Below are 9008 nucleotides of genomic sequence, written 5' to 3'. Positions count from 1 at the left end.
ATATAATGTAAAATAAGAATTATGATACAACAACCCAGCAGAACTCAAATGAATCATCAGATTAAGGTCACAATGCGGTCTTCAACAAAGAGCAAAATCCATACTGTATGGTCAGCTATAAAAGTGACCGATATGACAAAATATGAGTCAATTAAAACAAAACAAAACCAGCCCGATTTATCACAAAACAATATAAGAAAACAAATATAACAGACGATTACCACTAAATTACCTTCTTCATACCTGGGACAGGCACATTTAGAATATCACAGGGTTGAATTTGTGAGTCTTTAGCTCACCACTAAAACCTTGGACAGTGGTAAAACAGCACAAGGTAAGTACAATATGTACACACGAGTTATAAATGGCTTGGTTCATCAGATCGGCATCAAGCAACAACAACAAAAGCACCAACATAATGACAAAAGACAGACACAATTTGTCGATCAAAGAGTACTGTTACTGAGAGCATGTTCAAAGCCAATAATTACTATTAAATGTTCATCCAGACCCAAGTATACTACATCGTAATTGTCAATACGCTAGTTGAAATAAAATAGGTAAACCTTTAGAGTAATCTAAAAACAATGTTATTGTTTTGCTTAAAATTTTATTTTTATTTAGCTTCATACAGGAAAGCATCATTGAATTCATTTGCAACTAAAAATGTGTTGGTAGGTTGGTCATATTGCAGAGTCCGGGGGTATTTCAATCCATCATTACTTGATAAAAGTTGTCTATGTTGTTTTCCATCTGAAGAAATTACAACTACGTTGTGTGTATGATACCCAACTACAAACACGTTTCCCTCATTGTCTACGGAAATGCCGTATGGAGTGTCCAGAACACTAATATCACTGAACTTCCACATTATCTTACCATGGAAATCACAGCAGGTTACACTATCCTCGTTATAGTTTGTATAGAACAGTTTGTCCCCGAATGTTGTAACGTACGATAAGCCCGAAAGTTCGTGATTGATAACATTGGTAATAGATTCATCACTAAGACTAATCATCTGTAACCTTTTCTCCCTGGCACAGTAAATCAAATGGCCATCATTGTATGCTACTCCATCATTGTTTGAATGTACTTTTATTGTTTTTCTCAGTTTGTTTTTCTTTATGTTAATTATATTTATCTCATTTGAATAGCTACTAGACGTTACAGCAATACATTCATTACCGATAAATACCACATCAAACGAACCACAGATATTACTTATTTCAAAATCTGTTGATCCATCCGATTTCAATACGCTTATTTTCTTTTCGGAAAATGAGGAAAATACCATTCTACCATCAGGGAGTATAGAACAACCTCTCACATTTGACAGATCTGTATCAATACGTTTCTGTAATGTCAGAGTCAGGTTATTGATATTTCTGGTTGGAAGAGCTACCATAATCTGGGCTTGTTTGTCCTTCCGTTTCAGAATGGTGAAATCACATAAATCATAAATGACATTGATAACCCCAAACTTCTGCACACTGGCTGTGATTTCCTGTAAAGACTTGTTTATTTGCCATGAAATATTGACTTGATTCGTGGTGTCACTTTTTGCGAGCGATTGAATGAATTGTTCTGCGATTGCTATGTCGTTTTCAATATGCTTCATTGACGTAAATGCCTGCAGATCCGAAGCATATTGTTTTATATTAGCAAATAGTGCTTGGTACTTTCCAATCTCTTGTTCCTTCAATTTTAGAGTTGTCAACAACTCTCGAATTTCGATGCTTTCTTTTTGTTCCATAACCATAAGTTCGTTCATCAAATCATCCTGAATTTTATCAAGATAATTATTTATCGTCGACCTTATTTGTTTTATTTCTGCTTCAATTTCGTTTTTCTGGTTTGCTAGCGATGTTAAATTTTCTTCCCGGTTAGCGGTGATTTGTTTAATATTATCGGTAATTTCCAGCAAGGTTTGTTCGATTTCATAAAAGGCATTTGATATTTTTGCGTTTTGTATGACTTCATTGATTTCAATTAAATCTTTGCAATCTTTATGAGATTTTACACAATACTTACAGCAAAGACAGTCATGATTTCTACAGAAAAGCTCGTATAGCCTTTTATGTTTCTTGCAGACTCCAGTCGTTAGTTTCTGGTATTCATCTATGGAAAGTGTTGCATGGTGTCTTGTCCCTTGTGAAACACTGTGATGTTCTTTACATTTTTCACAAAGACCTTCTTTACATTCGGAACACCAAACTACTGATTGTACGGTTATCTGCTGCTGATTACAAGCACCACAAATATTCAAATTGCTGGCCATGATCCTACAAAATAAATGTTTAATGGATTGTATGTGCATTACATTCTATTCCAACTGTTTTGACAACAATGTAAAAAAACAGCAGTGGTTTTACTGATGGACAAAAGAAGTTCAATTGACAATATTTCTACATTGAAATCAACCATTGTAGTCGGTTCCAATTGCCTTAACAATAACTTGCTTCATTTCGGTTATTTCGTTTAAGTATAAATAAAAAGTGATATTTGTTAAATTTCAATGAGACACACAGCTCAGGACACGAATAACCAAAAGACAAATATTGTCTTTTTCAATATCAGGGAAAAGAATTCACTTACCAAGAACTATTCGAGATCTGCCTTCAACACCATATTCTCCAAAAACAAAGTACCAGAAAAATTAACATCCATAAATTGGAACAGTCATATGAAGAATATTAAATCTGCTCTTTAAATCTTTAAACCTATTGTTTTCAGATATAATCTCACATCTGTGATTCATTATCGTTATTTTCATTATTTAGACATGTTTAGTACATAATTTGAATGAACTATGAAAACCTAAACTGTTATATAAATATAAGGAAATGTTTAAAATGTCAATTAGACATATCTACAAAGTGATCTTATCGTCTGAATTTTTTATTATTTTTTTTCAGAATACACGATTAAATTATGTTTCCTAGAACATCAATTAAAGGAACGACCATTTAACTTCGTGTGGAGGGTTAAGGCTTTTTCCAAAACAAAAAAATATTCTGATTCCAACTTTGATGAAAAAAATATATTGTGATCAAGCGGATGACCAAAGAAAATCTGACTCAGAAACGCTATCTAAGAAATTCAATCAATTGAATAATAATATACTCATTGCGTAATGTTCACCATAATTGTATTTTAATTTCGAAAGATATATTTTGAAGTACTAATGACGAGATTCATACAATTTAAATTTACCAGAGATTCAAACTTTAACAAATTCTCACAAAATAAATATGTCATCCATCCAAAATGGAAAATATCGTTGTTCTAATGTCAACTGTATTGACAAACTGAATTAGATAAGTTATCAAATGTTGCTACGTGGAAAAAACGACTTCAAATAAGACATGTAGATAAACCATCAATTTTAATCGCAAATTTCAGAATATAAACGTTGAATGGAAAATATAAACTTACGGTTTTATTTAAAGTAAACCCCCGCTCATCTTCTTATAGGACTAGACTTTGATCTTGAATCGCAAGATTGTTTTATGTGATATTTGGAAGCTTTGAAATTATTTTTAATGTGAACAAAAGACTCAATGGAGCACATATTACAGTACGAAGGAAAGCAATCAGGTTAAACATTCACCGGTAAACAAGTAAAACATTCAAATATTCAAACCTATCTAAAAACGAAAGTTAATAAAAAGAAATCAGCGTAAATGTACTTAATTTGTAAGTGTATGGGTGTTTAAATGTGTGTGTAAGGGTGTTCGCTTTGAATTTATATTATTTCGAAAAGACATACATTAACAAGGCAGTCGACTTGTTGTCACATTGGAATTTAAATAATTCACTGGATTTAAATAATTAAAGTCCGGGGAAATAAGTCTTCCTAACTAAATACTTAAAAAAAACATCCTTTTTTTTATTTATCTTTCTATTTATCATTTACATGCAGTAAAAAGGGCACATTGGTTGACCGTAATTAATTAATGTATAATTCTGAAAATCGGATTAAAATCAATTATTTCACTTCGCTCCATTTTATTTGATTTTCGTTCCTTACGACTGCTGTACCCTATATGTAGGTGAACAAAACAAACAGACATAATAGGTACAAATGACAACAAGAGTGCACACACTGAAATGTCTCGCCTTCTTTACTAATCATTGATATTATGTTGATAGTCCTAAGTATAAAGCGTTATTACAACTGTCACATAAACTTAACATTAAACAAGATAGTTAAACAAAGACCAATGAACCATGAAAATGAGGTCAAGGTCAGATGAACCATGCCAGGCAGACATGTACAGCTAACAATGCTTCCATACAACAAATATAGTTGACCTATTACTTATAGTTTAAGAAAAATAGACCAAAACACAAAAAGTTACCACTGTCCAATGAACTGTGCAATTGAGGTCATGGTCAAATAAAACCTGCGGGACTGACATATAGATCATAATATATTTCCATACACCAAATATAGTTGACCTTTGGCATATAATATTAGATCAAAAGATCAAAACTTAAAAACTTAACTTTGACCACTGAACCATGAAAATGAGGTCAAGGTCAGATGACATCTGCCCGCTAGACATGTACACCTCACAATCATTCCATACAACAAATATAGTAGACCTATTGCATAAAGTATGAGAAAAACAGACCAAAACACAAAAACTTAACTATAACCACTGAACCATGAAAATGAGGTCAAGGTCAGATGACACCTGCCAGTTGGACATGTACACCTTCCAGTCCTTCCATACACCAAATATACTAGCCCTATTGCTTATAGTATCTGAGATATGGACTTGACCACCAAAACTTAACCTTGTTCACTGATCCATGAAATGAGGTCGAGGTCAAGTGAAAACTGTCTGACGGGCATGAGGACCTTGCAAGGTACGCACATACCAAATATAGTTATCCTATTACTTATAATAAGAGAGAATTCAATGTTACAAAAACTCTGAACTTTTTTTTCAAGTGGTCACTGAACCATGAAAATGAGGTCAAGGACATTGGACATGTGACTGACGGAAACTTTGTAACATGAGGCATCTATATACAAAATATGAAGCATCCAGGTCTTCCACCTTCTAAAATATATAGCTTTTAAGAAGTGAGCTAACACCGCCGCCGCCGGATCACTATCCCTATGTCGAGCTTTCTGCAACAAAAGTTGCAGGCTCGACAAAAAAGTAGGGGTACAGCAGTCAACATTGAGTTATAATCTTAATCACCTTGAACACAAACAAATATGTTACAAAGCTGCACAAAAGGCATATAGACAAAGCACATTAGCAAAAATGAAAAACAAGGATACACAAAAACAAATACCTTAGAACCATAACACAATGACGGGATGTACAAGTACAGAGAAGAGGTCAAATGGATATCACCAAAATCAGATTAAACAGTACAAGTAATATTCATAAAGACAAATTAAAGAATATTATTACACGTTATTTTAAAGTCTAAAATGATGAACAACGTAAGTACCCAGAACCAATAATTTAAGACCATCGTGTTTTATTTGTGAAGTTGATACGGAATATGTATTAACATAGTCTTTGTATATTCCGATGAACTTGCTGAGAAAAAGGACTTGACGTTCTTTAACAAAGTATATTTTAAATATGATAATTTTCATTACAGATGAAGATTTATATGAGTATAGCAAATAAATTTCCTTTCAAGAACATGATCAGATCAAAACAAATTATTCATTTGAAGTCTAGTCAATTGTCTATTGCAATGCAATTGTTGGTTATACAAGTTTGATACAAAAAAGATGTAAACATCTAACGTTATACACGACCGTGTAATACTGGTAATTTGCCACTAATAGTGTATTGATAGATGTGTCATAGTGCAGGCCCTGTGGGTATTTCAGTTCATCTTCACCAGATAAAAGTTGTCGGTGGTGTTGTCCATCAGGTGAAATGACAACCACATTGCTAGTACGATAGCCCGCAACAAACACATTGCAATTATTGTCTACAGAGATGCCACATGGTTCACGCAGAACACTTGTATCACTGAACTTCCACAGTATGTTACCATGGAAATCACAACATGTAACTCTGTGTTTGATATCGTTTGTATAGAACAGTTTATCACCGAATGTTGTCCCGTGAGCCTGCCAAGGAATTGTTTTATTGGTTACATTGGTAACGGATTCATCACTAAGACTAATCATCTTCGGTCCTTTCTTCCTGCGATAATAAATCAAATGTCCATCTTTGAATGCCACTCCATCATTTTTTGACTTTACTTTTATTATTTTCTTCAGTTGCTGTTACTTTAAGTCAATTATATTTATGTTACATGATTCTCTAGATGTAACAGCAATAGAGTCATCACCTGTATATACTACATCAAACGTATCACCGATGTTATTTATTTCAAAATCTTCTGATCCGTCTGATCTAAATACTCCTATTTTGCTTTTGGAATAACAGGAAAACACCATGCTACCACCAGGGAGTATAGAACAATCTTTGACATTTGACATATTTGTACTGATACGTTTCTGTAAAGTCAATGTTAGGTTATCGATATGTCTTGCTGGAAGAGGGATTACCATAATCTGGGCTTGTCTGTCTTTTCGTTTCTTAATTAACACATTGCAGTAATCAGAACTGATAACAATATCTCCAAACCTCTAGATCTGCAAGCTGGTTGTGATTTCCTGCAACGACTTGTTAAGTCGGAATGAAATATTGACTTGATTCGTGGTGCTACCTTTGGTGAGAGATTGAATAAATTCTTCTTCGACTGCAATATCTTTTTCCAGTTGTTTCATAGACAAAAAAGTTTGAAGCTCCGATCCATATTGTTTTACATGAGCAAAGTGTGTTTGATATTTTAATATTTCTTGTTCCTTCTTTGTCAGAGTTGTCAACAGTTTTCGAATTTTGCTACTTTCTTCTTGTTCTGTTGCCATTAATTCTTTCGTCAAATCCTCCTGAAGTTTATCAAGGTGACGATTTATCTTTGTCCTGGCATGTTTTATTTCTGCCTCAATTTCTCTTTTCTTGTTTTCTAGATATATTGAATTGTCTTCCCGGTTTGTACTGGTTCGTTTAATATTCTCAACAACTTCCTGTAGAGTTTGTTCGATTTAGCTAACGGCGTTGGATGTTTTGACGTGTTTTATGATTTCATTAATGTCGGTTAAACCTTTACAATCATTGTGAGACTTCACACATTTCTTACAGCATGGGCAATCGTGTTTTATACAGAAAAGCTCGTATGTCTCGTTATGTTTTAAGCAAACCTTTGAAATTTGCTGGACTTCGGTCGGTAACTTGTTTTCCCAAATGGAACTAGTAATATAGTTTTCTGTTCCCTTTGAAATATTGTGACGTTCTTTACAATATCCATAAAAACCCTTGATCACATTCGGAATACGAAACTACTGATGAATTGGTAATCTGATTATCATAGACTTCACAACGATACAAACTACTGGCCATGTCCTGCAACATATGTGAGAAATAAATATTACATTTTATAAAGGTATTGCGTATATAGCGCTTTTCTGTAGGAATGCTAAAAAATCAGCAATTTGAAATCCAGGAAAGTATAGGGGATCAACCATTTAACTTCAAAAGGGGGGGAGGGGGTATGCGAATTATTTTTTTTTTTCACCGCTATCAATCAAAATTTTCTTCTTCAAAATTTATTCATAAGATATGGAGAAACCTAGATTCAGAACATATTTGGTGTCATCTGCACAACCAGAATGTTTTTTATGAGCCAAGTAGCCAGTGCTCAACTATTTTGTTGGTCGCAGTGGCGGATCCAGAACTTTTTATAAGAGAGGGCTCCAGTCATCCTTCAGTAATTCCCTAACCTAATTTTTCCCCAAAAACGATGGGGCACGGTCCCCCGCCTGGGTCGTCCTTTTTGGGTGCGTGTGGTGTAGAGATACACTGGCTTGTTCAGTCATAATTGGAATTATTTATCCGATTCCGCGTGCAGGGAGAGTGTAACGGTATCTGCACATTGAAAACATTGCAATAACTCTATGTGAGGTCTGAAGGTGACCTGTTACAAGGCTAATTGTCTGTCCCTTACCAATATATCCTCATATTTCGGTGGCATTCCAAATGTCTCGAGTCACTATTACAGGACCTATATATATATATATATATTGTATTTTATATGGAATTGTATTCCAATCCTGGACATACATGAAACATTTATCACTGGACGCAAAGCTAACACTTCTCATTAAACTCACATGATCAAACGTCCTATTTAATGGAAATAAAAATTAAAATAAAATAGTAAATTACATACATAATCATGGCTAAAATAATATACCATAATCAGAATTTCTAATCGTAACTTCAAAAAATAAATTGACAGCTAATCACCTAAAGACAATACAACATTTCTTTATACATAATTTAAAAACGTAATGTTTGAATTACCTCCCTTACACTGTTTGTAAATTATATATTGTAAAGTAATTGTCGATTAACCGGGAAACCATTGTTTTCCCCCTTTTAGCTCCTAATTCCTAAACGGTTTGAGCCATTACCCCACAAAGCTAATCCTTACCATCCCTATGAGGTATAGAAACTAGTGGTATAATTTCAGAGAGGTTCGTACACTGTTCCACAAGTTATTGTCTGGATACCAGAAAAATGCTTATTTGTGCCCCTTCTTTGGCCCCAAATCCTAAACTTTTAAGACCATAACCCCCAAAATCAATCCCAATCTTCCTTTTGTGGTTATAAACCTTTTGTGCAAATTTCATAGATTTCTACTCATACTAAAGTTATAGTCTGGAAACCAAATGTCTTCGCACGACGCTGACGACAAAGATGATGTGATACCAATATAGGACAGCAATTTAGTTTAGTATGTATGCATGCATTGGTTCAATAATTTCTAAAACTCTAAAATTTTGAGAAACTCGTTTCACATGACTTTATCAAATAATTTTTTTTACCAAATAAAACATGAAATTTGTACTCAAAGTAGAATATGGGGGAAATAGTGGGTCAAATAAGGCAACA

This window comes from Mytilus galloprovincialis, chromosome 10, assembly GCF_965363235.1.
Source record: "Mytilus galloprovincialis chromosome 10, xbMytGall1.hap1.1, whole genome shotgun sequence".
Taxonomy (NCBI): Eukaryota; Metazoa; Mollusca; class Bivalvia; order Mytilida; family Mytilidae; genus Mytilus; species Mytilus galloprovincialis.
This window is presented reverse-complemented; position numbering follows the sequence as displayed.